Raw genomic sequence first — 15,705 nt, 5'->3', positions numbered from 1 at the left:
AAATATTATATCAGGTATTTTTATGGAACTGGCTTAATTATAAGTTGTACTAAATATTTAATAATTACACAGTGCATACAGATGTAATTTTAAAAACTCGGACAAAGTTAAGTTTTTAATAATACACAATACCCAATTCATATCTGTGTCGGATAGGTCAACGTACGATTTTAACTAAAAATAATACTTTAAACTCGGTATTGATGTGGAGAATTTCGCTTTACTAAAATGTACATTAATTTCTGCTTCGTATAGCTATGAGATGCCCAAAACTTTTATTGTTATCGTAGTCCCATTTCAAAGCATTACTGGTTTCCTATTAAATTATTCAAACTTTCGTGAGACATTATCATTAACTAATATAGGAACGGCTAAAACACTCACGTACATATGTCCGGTGTCGGCACCGACTAGTTTCTAGAAACTTGAACAACAACACCAATGACGCTTTGGTATTTACCTCGTCAACGACGCCGGCGCACCCCGCTCCCCCCGCCCCCTCAAGACGAGCCCTAAGAGCGCAGGCGCGCAGTGAAGGCCGCGTCTGCGAAATAATACCAGTCCCATTCACCCTGATGAAGGGCCCCCGATGGGCTCCAAACTAGTCGGTGCCGACACCGGACATATGTACGTGAGTGTTTTAGCCATCCCTATATTAGTTAATTACTGGTTTCGGTGCAGCCCCTGCTGCTAGATTTATTCTTAAAATGTTGAACTCTCAACTTTATTTCCGTCATCATGAACCTCCGCTGGATCCTCCTTGTATCCCTTAAGAAATCTCTGATGTAGCTTAGGAATTGATGTTGTCCACATTTTACGAAATACTGTATTTTATTTAATTAAAGAGTACCAAATAAATATCTTTGTCATAAGACAATGATTGATATTTTTATTAAAACATTTTTAACTAATATGTTTCGATTACTTCTGCTGATAAAAGCGGGTAAATATTTGAGGCATGTAAATCAATTTGTACTTTGATATGATACCGGTTAATGTGATTTTATGATGTCATTTTTATCGAAAATTTCGGCTGTCGGATGTCAATTTCCTTTTTAAGGCAGATAAATCTTAATCAAGATTAGAATTAACTAGAAATTTGACATGAAAGGCGAACTAATTACAGTCAAAACCGTTTATGGCGACATCGTTTAGAACAACATACCGGTTAAAATGACCAAAATCAAAGGTCCTGGCTGAATGTTATATGACCGCTTTATCGAAAACATTGGTTTTTACGACATTGTTTACTACGACATACCGCATTAAGCGACCACATTTGGTTAATGTTTTCGGAGAATTATATCTGTAGAACGACCGGCTCAGCTGTATTGTTAACAATTTGAATAGGTAACAGTATTCACATCTGGCACAGTATAATAGTCAAGTTTCACAAAAAACTATAGCTAACTGCTTTGGGCATGCAGGTTTTAAAGATCTTACAAGTCTTATAATAAGAACCTCAGATGATGTGATTGACGATGATGAAGAGGAAAATATTTCTTTGGCTAAATTAGCCCAAAATTTACAACCTGCTTTATCTACTACTGAAACACACGAGTTCATTGATGTAGATCAGTCTATTGCAATTTGTGCACCAGCTACGGAGGATGATACTGTACGTGAAGTTCAAGAGGAAAATGAAAATGAACAGGAAGACTCGGAAGAACAATTTACAGTGCCAACTTTGATTGACGGTCTTAATACTGTTAGTGTATTACGAAAGATTGTTCTTTTTAATGAAGAGTTCCACATGCAGGGAAATTGTGAAGATACGCTGATTAAAATCCAACGTGAATTACAAAATGTGTATGCACGACAGAAGTGTTTCAAACAAACTAAAATTACAGATTTTATGCATACAAAAATGATGGAAAAATGGTATTGTTCTTTTATATTATACGTTTGTATTGAAGTAAACAAAATGCGGTTTAATTTCCTACATGAATATACATATCTTTCCTATTAATACCTGTCACCGGTTGTTACAACTATCGGTTTTTACGACTCAATATGAGTAGTCCCTTCGATGTCGCTATAACAGATTTTGACTGTATTAGCTATTGGTCTATTCTTAAGTCTACAAAATAACACTAGTTTTATTGTTTAAAATTTTACCTAAAGTTTTTAATAAAATTATTTTTTTAATAATATCTCTTATTTTATTTCGTGACATAAAAGACGATAAATTAAATAGAACTTTTCTTTGAATGTTGACTTATGAAAACTATCCTAGCAGTTCGAAATTATAAAGCTCACTTTTAAAAAGATTCGCTTAAAAACAAAAACGAATATTTTATTTTCGATATACTTCAGAAAGTAGACATCTTTAGGCTCCCTTTCAAAAACCAAGTCAATGCCAAACAGTGAATAGGTATTTACGTTCTGTGCAATTTTCATGCACCTCCTACGACCGGCCATTCAAGTCGACACTGCAAAATAAAAGGGGACATAAAATGCCGCTGAAATAAACGAGAATAAATAAAAAAGAAAAAGGCTATTACAGAGAAAAGTTCTTAAGAAAAGTTTGAGCTGTTTCTTTTGTAATTACGAGCACATTTAGAACAATGAGAAAAATACAATACATTAAATGACCAGGTGTTTAAGTGGAGATTTTACATTTCTTTTTTGATTTTAAAATTATATTTATATATATTACGATATAAGTATTACAAAAGAAGTTTTTATCAAAGTTCCAGGAATCTTTGGTACGCTCGTAAGTAATTTGATAGATGTAATAAAATAAGACCGTAAATAAGTGCCATAAAACGGAGAAAGCACTTAGTGCCGCATACGCTTTTATTGTGTCGAATGATTCGCTTGAGTCAAGATTACTTATTAGTTGAGCCTAAAAATTTCTATCTATAAACCTTATTAAACACAAAGATATATAGAATTAAAAAAAACTCTAAATTAGTATCTCCAACAAAATGGGCCAATTTGACCACACTGGTCAAATTTACGGACTTAATAGACTATTTATTGATAATGGTGGCAAGCAATCACTTGCTTCTTTTCTTTTCTAATCCATGGTCAACATCGGTAAAGTATTTTGACTTAAGATACGATTTTTGGATACAATATAGAACTTCGTCGTTGGCAGCTCATTGTTGGTCCCCACCGAGGTGCTCAGAGCCTACCCAATTTAGGGGTGACTAGGATATAGTTAACCACGCTGGCTCAGCGCGGGTTGGTTGACTTCACATTTTTATATTTGAATTTCTTCGCAGAAACGTACATGTAGCAGTTTTACCGTAAGAACATTTTAAAAGTTTACATAGTATGAAAATCGAAAAATACATTGGTACATGGCGGGAATCGAACCTTGACGTTTTAGATTACAGTCCAAGAGGTCAAGCGCTTAACTGCGCCACCAACGCTTTATATACTCGTATATGGCACTTGATACCTATGAAATATGGGAAATCCAATGCGATAATGCTCGTAACAAGATTGGAGCAACAGCTTAGTTATTAATAAATAGAGCTTAACGTTCGTGTTATTTGTTATTAAACATGGCAATAGGAATTTAACAAGTTAGCATCGCAATCCAGTCGTGCGATCTGTATTGCGACCTATTGTTATGCAGATGCACTCGCTCATCTCGTGCTCGGCTTGCAAAAAAACAATTTTATATCCACTTCGTATGGCACGGTTGCATAGAATAATGAAGTTTACATTTTGTTTGTTTGATGCAAAATAGACCTTCAGAAAAGAAAGTTATAATATACATGTAAAACTAATATGTTAATATGGTCACGGAGATCGTAAGTATTAGAATAAATGTGTATTCCACGGGTTTTATTGGTTCACGATATTGTTGTCGGTTATTGGTATTCAACAGTTAAAACAAAAAAACATTCAAATCGGTCTCGATTTAATTCGTCGTCCTAAGGAAACATTAATGAAGAATGTAAAAATAGAGAAACGAAATCGTTCTTAAGATTAAATCAACAAAGGGAAAGTAGATAATACTTAATTAAAAGTCAAATGAAAAAGTCAATGTAAAAGTTAAATATGTCTTGATAATATTTCCGAAAGAAAATCATACTGTAATTTCGAGATACAATTTTACTTTAAGACTTGTGTAATTAGGAAACAGTAAACTTACTTACTTAAATTTATAACTTTAATTTCCTCGCGAATTTAAATAATATGGATTCATGTTTATTTATATAATATCACTGTACGATGTAATTGAAGTTTACTACTAAACACAAACCCTTTCCCTTACCACCCTTTTCTTATAAGTAAAGCATAGGAAGGGGAAGGGGATTTGATGGAGGTTGGGTCGCATAGGAATGGGAAATATTCATGGTGTCTTTCAGTTATGTCGTTTTTATTCTATCAAGGGGATGGATTATTTTAAAGTCCCTTTCATCATCAGCCTGGGTTCGCTGCTGAACGTAGGCCTCCCCCATCGATTGCCACAATGCCCCGTCTTGTGCCACCCGCATCCAGTGCACTCTCGCAACCTTGATCAGATCATCAGTCCATCTGGTAGGAGGCCTACCTGCGACCTGTCCGTAAAGTCTCTTAACTCAACTCAAATTAAACTATCTGATGATTGATCTGTAATAAAGATATTTGCAACCTGTATTCAAGGTAACTGAAATATTTATTTCACGTTACGTTCACTTTGGAAGAAAATATTTAATTAAAGTTGATGCTAACAGCATTGTTTTCATTAAAATTAATGTGCAAACTTTCAAAATTATAAGAACATTGTCCTTTTGCAAATCCTAATTACTTCTGTAAGAATATGTTCGAGAGTTTCAATTGAAGTTTAGAAAGAAATAAAATCATCTCTGAAAAAAAAATATAGTAAAGTCATAAAGTATAATAATACAACTCTTTAGTTCATTTGAGTTGGAGAAAAACAAATCTTATCTACTTTAGATCTTTTTGATTATGATTTCTATTGCGTAAGTGCTAATATGTTATTAGTAAGTTTATTGTTTCCGTTTCACGTATTCATTTAATCGTTGTATTATACATATTAGTATATCGACGCATATTTCTACGTGTACTGATGTAGAACGAAATTTGCGAGACTGCATTCGTAACGTTGATAAAATTTATTTTTAATTTGTACAACGGCCTTATTGGGTGTAAAGTACAACGACATTTTTGACATATGTCGATGATTTTAAGAAAACGCATATCGCAAATATTCGTGATTTTATTGCCACATTTGTTTTATAATGGATCTAAAATCAAACAATAAATACGAACAAATATGTTGTAAAATTCACATGAAACGTGTTCTTGGCGATATATCATTTCCTTATTCATCCTATCATGTTACTAGCTTTGATAGGTATTCTTTAATACAAGCTTAGTAATTGTAAGCAAACAAAACAAGGGAAATAGACTTCAAATTAAATTTTCAATAAACTGTTTACCTTCGAACACCTCATCAATCAAATCATCGCTGTGTTCGAGTTGCGGTTAACTGCAGGAAGCTTCCCTGAGTCTATAAGATATAGATTTGGTATTAGATTTAAATATTAAAAGCAGTCGTGTTTTCTTGCTTTACCATGATTTCACTACCGTTAATGGTGCTATTATTGAAGGCGTCAAACTTTTACATCCATGTTTTAGCAATAAGATTGAGAACCGCCAATAACTAAACACGTCATGACTAATGAGATCTTCATATTCTTGACTGTCCATATTTAAATTCAGATTCCGTCCCCGAAACATATTGCTATTTCAGTTATTCACGGAAAATGAGGTTAATAACATGTTTCGTACGAACGCTTTCTTTCTTTTCCTGTTACCTATGATTTAAACGAAGAATATATCACGTAAGTAGCCTTAGCAAAATCAGAGCGCCGAACTACACGATAATTTTAGTAGTATACGTCTAAGCTTCTTACAGTTTTATTGGAACGATGCCCAATCGAACGTTACTATGTGGAGATTCGCTAAGCGGCCACTAAGTGCCCACTACATTCAACTAAGACGATTCTTATCACACGAGTGCATATTGTTTCCCAGTAAACCTGAATAATACAGTGATAATCTGGTTTTATAAGATTATTTTTTGGTTGTGTGGCCTGCACAGTAACTGTAAGGGAAGAAGGATAATTTGTGTTCACTGAACGCACGATCTAAAAAAAATTCCAGGGCCAGCGCAAAGAGAGGATGGAACGTGGCGGATAAGGGACAATGTTCTACATCCATGCCAAATTTCAACCAGATCCGTTTTGCTGGTCGGGAGACATATGCGAATGTAATACAAATAAAGGAATGTACCTACTCGGAATGTCGAAATCCATCCATCCATACATCCAAATTAGCATTTATAATATTAATATGATTAAACGGTAAAATTTAAATTTTTACGATTCCTTTTTGATGCAATACCAGTAACAGTTTCACTACAACAATTTGCAACGGAGATATTCATGAAATTGAAATTGCGACACGATTTCAAAAGCTCAATCTAATGAAAAAAATCTAAATCGAACCTCCATAAGGAAAAAGGTAAGATTTTTTTCAATTTACAAAGGTAAAGTTAATTTAGAATAAATCTAACCAAGGAAAGGGAGCCGCGGACTAGCAAATTATTTTTTCTGTCGACAAAGTGACTCATTTATTCACAAATCAGAGATGAATATAGCGGCAATAAATTTATGTAAGGAAATTATTTCTTATTTATCGTTCGCAATACTTCTTTCTTTTATATTTAGACAGCTCGAACTTAAGTAATTCTTACTAATATATTTTGAAATAAGGTAGAAAACAAATTAAGTTTATGCACACATTCACCAATCTGCATTATTCAAGTCTTGTGAACATAAAAAAATTAAAAATTAATGCTTGTATTTTCTGACAGCTTTAATCAACAGAGAGCAAAAACCATTTACGCTTGTTTATCAAATTTAATTGATGTATGTAAGTATTAGGTCAAATTTGAAATTTTCATAAAAATATTTATTTATGTGTAAAGATAATCGTGAATTTCCAATGCCTTTTTCTAATAATAATAATAATAAGACATTTAATCCGTTCAAAGACATTACAACACTTATAATACAATTAAAACATTAAAAGAAAATAAAACCTAAAGATCACTGATATAATTAAAACTAAGGACACGAAAAGTAATGTACATAAAAAAAATAAAAATAATAATAAACAAATTATAACTAAGCGTTGCAATGCAGAACAGATAGGGCCTTTGCTCAGCTGTATGTTTCTTTGCCATGGGAGCAGAAACACTGATATTCTGCAAAAGCCTTGAACTCCGCAGCACGTCAGTTACAGCAGGTGATAAAATAAGTCCTTCATTTTCCTTGAAAAAAACTGTGATAATTTCGTATTTATACGTGTGTCGCAAATAGATAATGATATGTCAAAGAGGATATGCGTAAGAAGGGAGTGAATTCAAATATGAAAGCTGATAGAGATAACTATATGGAAGAGTAGTACATACTATGCGGACCCTCCGTAGGGACAAGGGAAGGTTGATGATAACGTGTTTCGCCAATGGAAGCTTAAGTAAGGCTAACTTCTAATTGTATTTTAATATCTTCATCGAGATTTGCTGATAGATGAAAACAATTTCTATCATGTACATGAATTACATGAGGTTATTGGAATAAAAACATCTGTATTCCTTTTACAATTTATGCTCAGTACAAAACGTATTAGCATCACAAAATGTTTTGAATAATGCATACAAAGCTTCGACAACTTTATTCTGCATTTAAAAGCGAATTTCAAAATGCTTGAATAATCTCCTATTCAAAAGTTTAACTTCATTTTTGCGATTAAAGTTTTAACATTATTTCCCACTAATCGTGTAAATTATTACTTTGCAAGACCATTTAAAAAGAGGTCGACTGGCTGAAAATAATTTAAGAAATTAGATTTTGCAATACGTGCCCTACGTCGGTATAATTGCTAGATGAACAAACAAAACCAAAAGACTAAAAAAGATATCACCGATTAAGAACACGAGTAACTAGAGATTGGAGGGTTTAGTTGTGGCCCAACCTATAATTTTTTTATAAGAGAAGTAGGCAAACGAGCGGCGGGAACACCAAGGTGATCATCGAGGCCCATGGACATCCGCAACACTAGAGGAACTGAAAACATAATGGTACATTAATATTTTATACCATAAGGTGGCAAACGAGCAAGTGGCCACATGAATACGCCCAAGACCGAAGCGACCGCTGTCCATAGTCATTCGTAATTGCAGATGCGTTACCTTTCTTTAATATCCCCTATGCGTTCCCTCCACTTCCCCTTCCCATCCCTTCCTTATAAGAAAAGGATGGGAAGGGAAAGAGGATTAAAATTAGAACACTCTTTTCGACACAAATACCCCAATTTTTTTAATACGTATAGATTAAACTTTGTAATGTTTGTATGACAGTTAAAATCAGAAAATACATCAATAGTAAGAATTAAAAAAAAAATACGTCCTTACTGTTAGAAAACACATTGCAAATTTACAGTAATATGTAGTTATTAAGTCTGACTATGAGGGTTCAAAGTTATTTAAAACGACTGTTCCTTGTAAACTTTGTAGAACGGCGAAATTAGAATGGACATCGAAAGTAGTTCCATTTAAACTGCTCCCAAAGCAAATATTACACCACTGGTGCTTAATGTTCACGCTTGGAAGCAACCGGCTCGCCTATACGCGAAGTTAATGTTTCCGGCATTGCACGTTCGAGCTCGTTCTATTTAAGACCAACTTTAGGGTAATTTGTTTCATGTATACACTTTGTACCTATTTAGATAACATCACACGTACTACTAATAGTAGGGAAGGCAAAGCGGGATTTTAGGTTTTACTCGAGCGTGGCAGTTAAACATAAAGAAGGAACGTTGCACCCAAAAAAGGACTCCCACCACAGATAAAACTCTCCACATAGAGCCGCACTTTTAGGGCAACTCGAGTCAACCCCAAAATCACCGCTTCCCCTCCCCTATAGTAACAGCGGAGGACTTCTTCATATTTCTGATGTATCCTAACGTTTTTTTCTTTCTTACAGATCCAAACACAACTATGATTTGAGCAGATTTGGTGAGCAAACTAAAAGTATACATATAAATTATATATAAATATCAGTTGTATGTAATTTAATACTAGACAAATGTTATTTAAGCATACTTATGTGTCATCTTGATTTAATGTTATAAAGTCGAATAAAATTGAATAGAGGAAAATACGTAACTGAAGTCCGCCACAGAAACTATTCTACGCAAAGCTACGAGGCTGCTACGAAACCGCTACGGTGGAAATAGCAAAACTACAAACGAAGTTTTATTCAATTTTTTTTTATCTGTGCACGTTTAAGGATGGCTGTTTATACTGTTTTAAAAGTAAAAGGAGGCAAACGAAAAGCAGCCATCTAAATTTGCCAAAATAGCGAAGCGACCGCTACCCCTAGACATCCGCATATTGCAGATATGTCTTTTCTATACAATAAAAAAATCTCTAAGATAATACCTCCCTAAACCAAATTTTAATTTAAAAGTAATTTAACTTTTGCAGTTAATTTTGGCTTTGTTAAACTTTAATGAGTGTTTATTTTTCTAGTTTTAGACATTTCTATTTGTTTATTTTAACTGCACCTTGTCAGGTATCCAGAAATAAGTATTCGGTTGATAAAAAATATTGTATATAGTGGGTAGATTATTAAATTTAGTCGATACGTAACTGTTGTTTGATTGAGACATCCCGTACTTAAAATAATATTTAACATGGCGCAGTCGGTAGGATCCGAGAAATTTTAAGTTTAATTAGTGTGTAAACGTTTTCTTATTCTGAAAAAGTGAAAAACAAAAAGTTTTATGAAGTGCAGTGTTATTATATAAAAATGAATAACGCATTACAGCCGCCACCGCCATTTTGCTTCGACAATGATTTAGCAAACGTTACGACGGGTAATATCAGCCGAGAATGGAGCAGATGGAAAAATAGATTTTTAATATACATGAAGGCGATAAAGTTGGACAAGGAAACAGCGGATGTGCAAATAAATGTGCTGCTTCATGTCATCGGCGAAAAATGTCAAGAGATATTTGAACAATTTAACGAACAATTTAGTACGGCGGAACGGTTACTGGCAAGGTTCGACAGTTACTTCAGCGGAAAAAAGAATTTAACTATTGAGAGACAAAAATTTTTTGGACGGAGTCAAGTTGATCGTGAATCAATAGAACAATATATAAATGAGTTGAGTAAACTATCATTGTCCTGTGAGTTTCAAGGCTTGCGTGAAGATCTAGTAAAAGACAGACTAATATATGGTATCAAAGACGACGGCCTACGGGAACGGCTGTTGAGGGAGCAGGATCTCACTCTTAAGAAAACCGTGGAGATCTGCAAGTTAACAGAAATGTCGCGGGCCCAGGCTAGCTTTATAAAGCGGGACAATTCATTACGCGAGCAAGTGAACGCCGAAGAAAACGTTCATGTAGTGCAGCGGGCCAGCCATACGAGCGGCTATGTGTGTACGTGTGCGTGCGGCGGCAGCAGATCGGCGCGGCCGGCACACGGCGAGCGCGCCCCCGCGCCCGGCCGGCAGCGCGGCGGCGGCGGTGAGCGGGCGGTGACGTCATCGCGGCGGCCGGCGCGATCGGCGGCGCGACCGGCGCAGTGGCAGCGCGGCGTGTGCAACCGCTGCGGCACTGCGCACTCAAAGTTCGAGTGCCCGGCGTATGGAAAGATATGTAGAAATTGTAATAGATTAAATCATTTTGAAAAAATGTGCCGGGCGGGTCGCGTTCATGCCGTGCAGGAGGACTCTTCGGACCGGGTATGTCAAAATTCCTTATTTTTAAAAAATAGTGATTGGGTGGAGGGATCCTGAACACGGGCGCGCGCCGCTTGTGTTTCGCAACGAACATTGAATTCATCGTCATCGTACGGCGACGCGTATGACTCACTGCGATATTCGCTATCTTTTACAATATGCCTACGGTTTCTTCTAATTACACGACCTGTACACATTTTAATTTGATAAGATCGTGGGTTAATATTTTTTATTATTACGCCATTTGACCACATCCCATTTGTAAATACTTTAACTTTGTCTCCTTGCTTTAATTCCTTCAATTTTTTACTTCTTTTATCGTAGTAGTGTTTTTGATAAATTTGCCGGCTATGTAAATGTTCTCTTACTAAGTTTTTATTAACAAGTTTTGGTTCCAAAAATACCGGGGCTCGCGGTAAAATGCCTCTTAAACTACGATTGTTTAGAAGTTGAGCTGGAGAAGCTAATTTAGCACTAATTGGACTGTTCAAATATTCTAAAAGAGCTAAACGGAAATCTGTTTGGTCGTAATGTGTCTTTTTGAGTATGTTTTTTACTGTCTGTACAGCTCGTTCTACCTGGCCGTTAGACTGTGGATAGCGGGGCGAGGACGTGACATGCCTGAACTTCCAATCTGTCTCAAAACATTTAAATTGGTGTGAATTAAATTCAGGGCCATTGTCCGACATTAATATTTCCGGAATGCCCTGCCTACTAAAAATATTTTTTAAATTATCGATGACCTCCAAGGAGGTCGTGGTATTCAACTTATTTACTTCTATATATTTACTGTAATAATCCACAACAATTAAGAATGGCCTATTCGCAAAATGAAAAATATCCACTCCTAATTTAGACCATGCTCTGCTGGGTATTTCGTGAGGAATTAGACTTTCTTTGACATTTTGTTTCCTGTAGGTGAGACACGCCTGACAGTGCGAAATCATATCTGAAATTTGAGAATTCATGCTGGGCCAATACATAATCTCACGAGCCCTATTTTTACATTTTTCAGCACCTAGGTGCCCCGCATGGATTTTAAGCAGCATTTCTTTACGCATACATTTCGGTATTACTATTTTTGCGCCTTTCCAAACCATGTCAAACGCAACGGTAAGCTCGTCCCTACAATCCCAGTACGGTCTCAGCAAACATTCTACTTTGCTCTTATGATCCGGCCATCCTTTTCTAATCATCTTAATTAATGACTGCATTTCTTTATCTAACTTTGTATTACGCTGAAGTTCTAAAAAATGCGAGTCCGTAAGGGGATTGCTGACGGCGACGGCACACACCTGCGCGCGCATCGCCCAGTGTTCGCGCGCGCCCTCGCCCGCTACCGCTGGCGTCGACGCCACCGCGCGGGAAAGCGTGTCTGCTACATACAAGTACTTACCTGGCTTATATATTAATTTAAAAGAAAACGGTTGCAACCTTAACAACATTCGCTGTAAGCGAGCTGGTGCCTCCGCTATCGGTTTTTGTATTATGCTTACAAGAGGCTTATGGTCCGTTTCTATAACGACATCGTCACGACCGTAGATATACGCGTAAAACTTTTCGCAAGCGAATACGCAAGCGTACAATTCCTTTTCGATTTGTGCGTATCGCTGTTCGGTTTCCGTCAATGACTTGGACGCATAGCAGACGGGAGCGCCGTCCTGCATGAGGCAAGCGCCTAAGCCGTGTTTACTGGCGTCCACCGACACAGTCACCGGATGTTCTAAGCTGTAATATCTTAACACCGGTGGACTGACTAAACATGTTTTTAGATTGTTAAAACATTTCTCATGTCGCTCGTCCCAATGCCATTCTATATTTTTCTTTAAAAGCTCCCTAAGCAAATGCGTTTTTTCCGACAAATTCGATATGAAATTTCCTACATAATTTATGAGACCCAGGAATCTTTCTAAATCTTTAACATTCTTTGGTGTGGGCATATTTTGTACAGCCGTAGTGTGGGAGTCGTCGGGTGAAATACCGTTTCGCGAAATTTTGTGTCCTAAATATTTTAGTTCTGTCAGCCCTATCTTGCACTTTTTTTTATTCAATTTTATGTTAATTTCCCTACACCTCTGAAGTACGCGCCGTAGTCGGTCGTCGTGCACTTGCCGCGTCGGACCAAACACTAATAGATCGTCGACAAACAAAATAACGCCATCTATGTCGTCGAAGAATTCGTACAGTTTCTTATGAAAAATTTCGGAAGCGGAAGAAATTCCAAACGGCATTCTCAAAAATTTATATCTTCCAAACGCAGTATTAAAAGTGCATAAACTTGTTGAAGTATCGTGTAACTTGACTTGAAAAAATGATTGCTTAGCGTCTAGAGTACTAAAAAAATTTGCACCAGATAGCCTCGATGTAATTTCATCTAGCGTTGGTAATTTAAAATGTTCACGTTTTATGGCTTTATTTAAATCTTTTGGATCCAAACAAATACGTATGTCTCCGTCCGGCTTTTTGACAACGGTGATACTGTTAACCCAATCCGTCGGACCCTCAACTTTAGCAATAACACCTTGATCAACTAATTCGTCCAACTTTTGTTTTACGCTATCCCTTAAAGCAATTGGTAATTTACGAGGTGCGTGTATAACAGGAGTAATATTATCTTTTAAATGTATTCTATATTCTCCCGGTAGACAGCCCATTCCTTGAAAAACATCCTCAAACTCGTCTAGAATGCTATCATTAAACTGTGTATTAACTGCTAAAACACGGTGAACTACATTTAACTCTTCACACGACTGACGTCCTAAAATAGGCACGGAGTTTACATTTGCGACAATAAACTTCAATATGTATTCATTATTTTTATATTTCACTTTTAAGCTGCATTTCCCTAGAACTTCTATCGATGTGCCCGAGTAACCTAATAACTTAGTACAAGTTGGAATAATATTTTGTTTATTTATACCTATTTTTCGTAAAAACTTGCTAGGCAAAACATTCACGTCCGCTCCCGTGTCCAGTTTTATTTTTAAAGTGTAATTATTTATCGATACTTCCACCACCCAATCACTATTTTTTAAAAATAAGGAATTTTGACATACCCGGTCCGAAGAGTCCTCCTGCACGGCATGAACGCGACCCGCCCGTTGATGGGTACAAATCGTGAAAGCAACAACTTATATGTTACGAAATTTGGCAGGACAGTGAGGCCTCCTGATCGGTTCGGGTACCCTTGAGGAACTGGTGAGATAAAAAAAAAAAAAAAAAAAAAAAAAAAAACTGTTCCGAAGGTGAATTATGTATGCTTAGTATTTCTTGTTATTACTATTTTATTTTCTATGTGATTAGTATTTTTAAGACTGTATTTTTTTTTGTACTTTGCATTGTATTAAATTTTTAATGGTGTGAAAATTTTGTTTTACGTTGTCATTTTTATACTATATTGTTACAGTTTTCTTTCTCTTTCATTAATATTATATAGCTTATATATCAAGTTAGGTAGAATGTTACAATATTTTAAGAAGGGGGATGGTTGGTTAATTGTAAGTGTTTCTTTTATTTTTATTTTTTTTGTATAAGTTTTTTTCATGTTACGCATACACATGTTTAAAAGAAGGGGGATGTCAGGTATCCAGAAATAAGTATTCGGTTGATAAAAAATATTGTATATAGTGGGTAGATTATTAAATTTAGTCGATACGTAACTGTTGTTTGATTGAGACATCCCGTACTTAAAATAATATTTAACACACCTCACCATTAACGTATTGTTTATATAATAGTAATTGAATGCCGTCGCAGTAACGACGAAGCTATCAAGTTTAATAAGAAAAGTAAACAAAAACTACTTCAATAACATCCGTCTAACAAAGGCTTTCACTCGAGTAGAGTGCAATGGTTTTATTATACCTATGCACTGGCTTTCTCGTAGACGCCTATGTGTACCATTTTGACTTTTATTTCTGTCAGATTATTTTTTAATTTTCATTCTCAGTATATGTATATTGTTCAAAAATTTGCAAACGTTACTGCTAAAAAGAAAAAAATATGTTGAGATAGGTAGGAACTATTTTTTTTTACTTCTTTTATAATATGATTTTTTCTAAGCCAGACTTCCTCACTGGCATTAATTAAGGCTTAAATTCAACAGTATTTATCGTTAGAAATTATCGTTTTGATGATGTTATATTATAAATTTTAATACAATTAACCACCCATTATTTGAATCCATACATAGATCAACTATTTACTTACAACCATGAAATTTCTGATAAAAAAACTGTGCGTAAAATATTTAGTGTGCAATTTTTAGGAGTGTATGTCAGAATTCTTTTTTTACGACGCATTACAACAGCTTTTTTAATTTCAGTAAAGCGCATACACAACGAAGGTCGACATTCATTCAAAGATTTGCCGCATGAAAAATTAAGCTTCAACCATGTTGGAAACTATTTCAGGAATTTTATTTTTATGTGACTGAAACTTTGTCGTACTATTAAATTCTCATTTGATTGCTAAATATTTTTTTACAAAACTAATATAAAATCTTTTATAAGAATCGTTTATACCTTTTATAGAAGCTCTTTGCAAAATTTCACCGCAATAAGTCCAGTGGTTTAAGAATAAGGGACTAACACAAACACTGATTTTTATATAGACACACAAAATCCTCAACTATATGTTTCAATTTAGAATGAATACTAGGTAAATATATGCTCGTATACACTTTGTGAGCTTCAGTTGTGCTCAATTGCACCGGAGCACTTACAAATGCATGCACTTCGAAATTAAAATTAAATTGCTAAGTAACGTTACAATCGATACTAATATTATAAATGCGAAAGTAGTTCTATCTGTCTCGCTTGCACACCAAAGCTACTGAACCGATTTAAATGAAATTTAGTACAGAGATAGTCCAGAGCCTGAGAAAGAACATGGGTTTACTTTTTAATGCGAAAAAAAAGTT

At 35.3% G+C, this 15,705-nt stretch overlaps 1 protein-coding gene across 1 annotated transcript in view; it reads left to right on the top strand.

Moving 5' to 3' along the window:
* Positions 1 to 15,705, top strand: part of LOC106709788 (probable G-protein coupled receptor CG31760) — a 59,625-nt gene that overhangs the window by 29,796 nt on the left and 14,124 nt on the right. Inside the window, exon 2 of the mRNA XM_014501665.2 lies at positions 9,018 to 9,049. The gene's annotated coding sequence lies outside the window, so the exon portion shown is untranslated. The remainder of the gene's footprint in view (positions 1 to 9,017; positions 9,050 to 15,705) is intronic.

The sequence above is a fragment of the Papilio machaon genome, chromosome 15 (genome assembly GCF_912999745.1).
Source record: "Papilio machaon chromosome 15, ilPapMach1.1, whole genome shotgun sequence".
NCBI classification, from domain to species: Eukaryota; Metazoa; Arthropoda; class Insecta; order Lepidoptera; family Papilionidae; genus Papilio; species Papilio machaon.
This window is presented reverse-complemented; position numbering and strand designations above follow the sequence as displayed.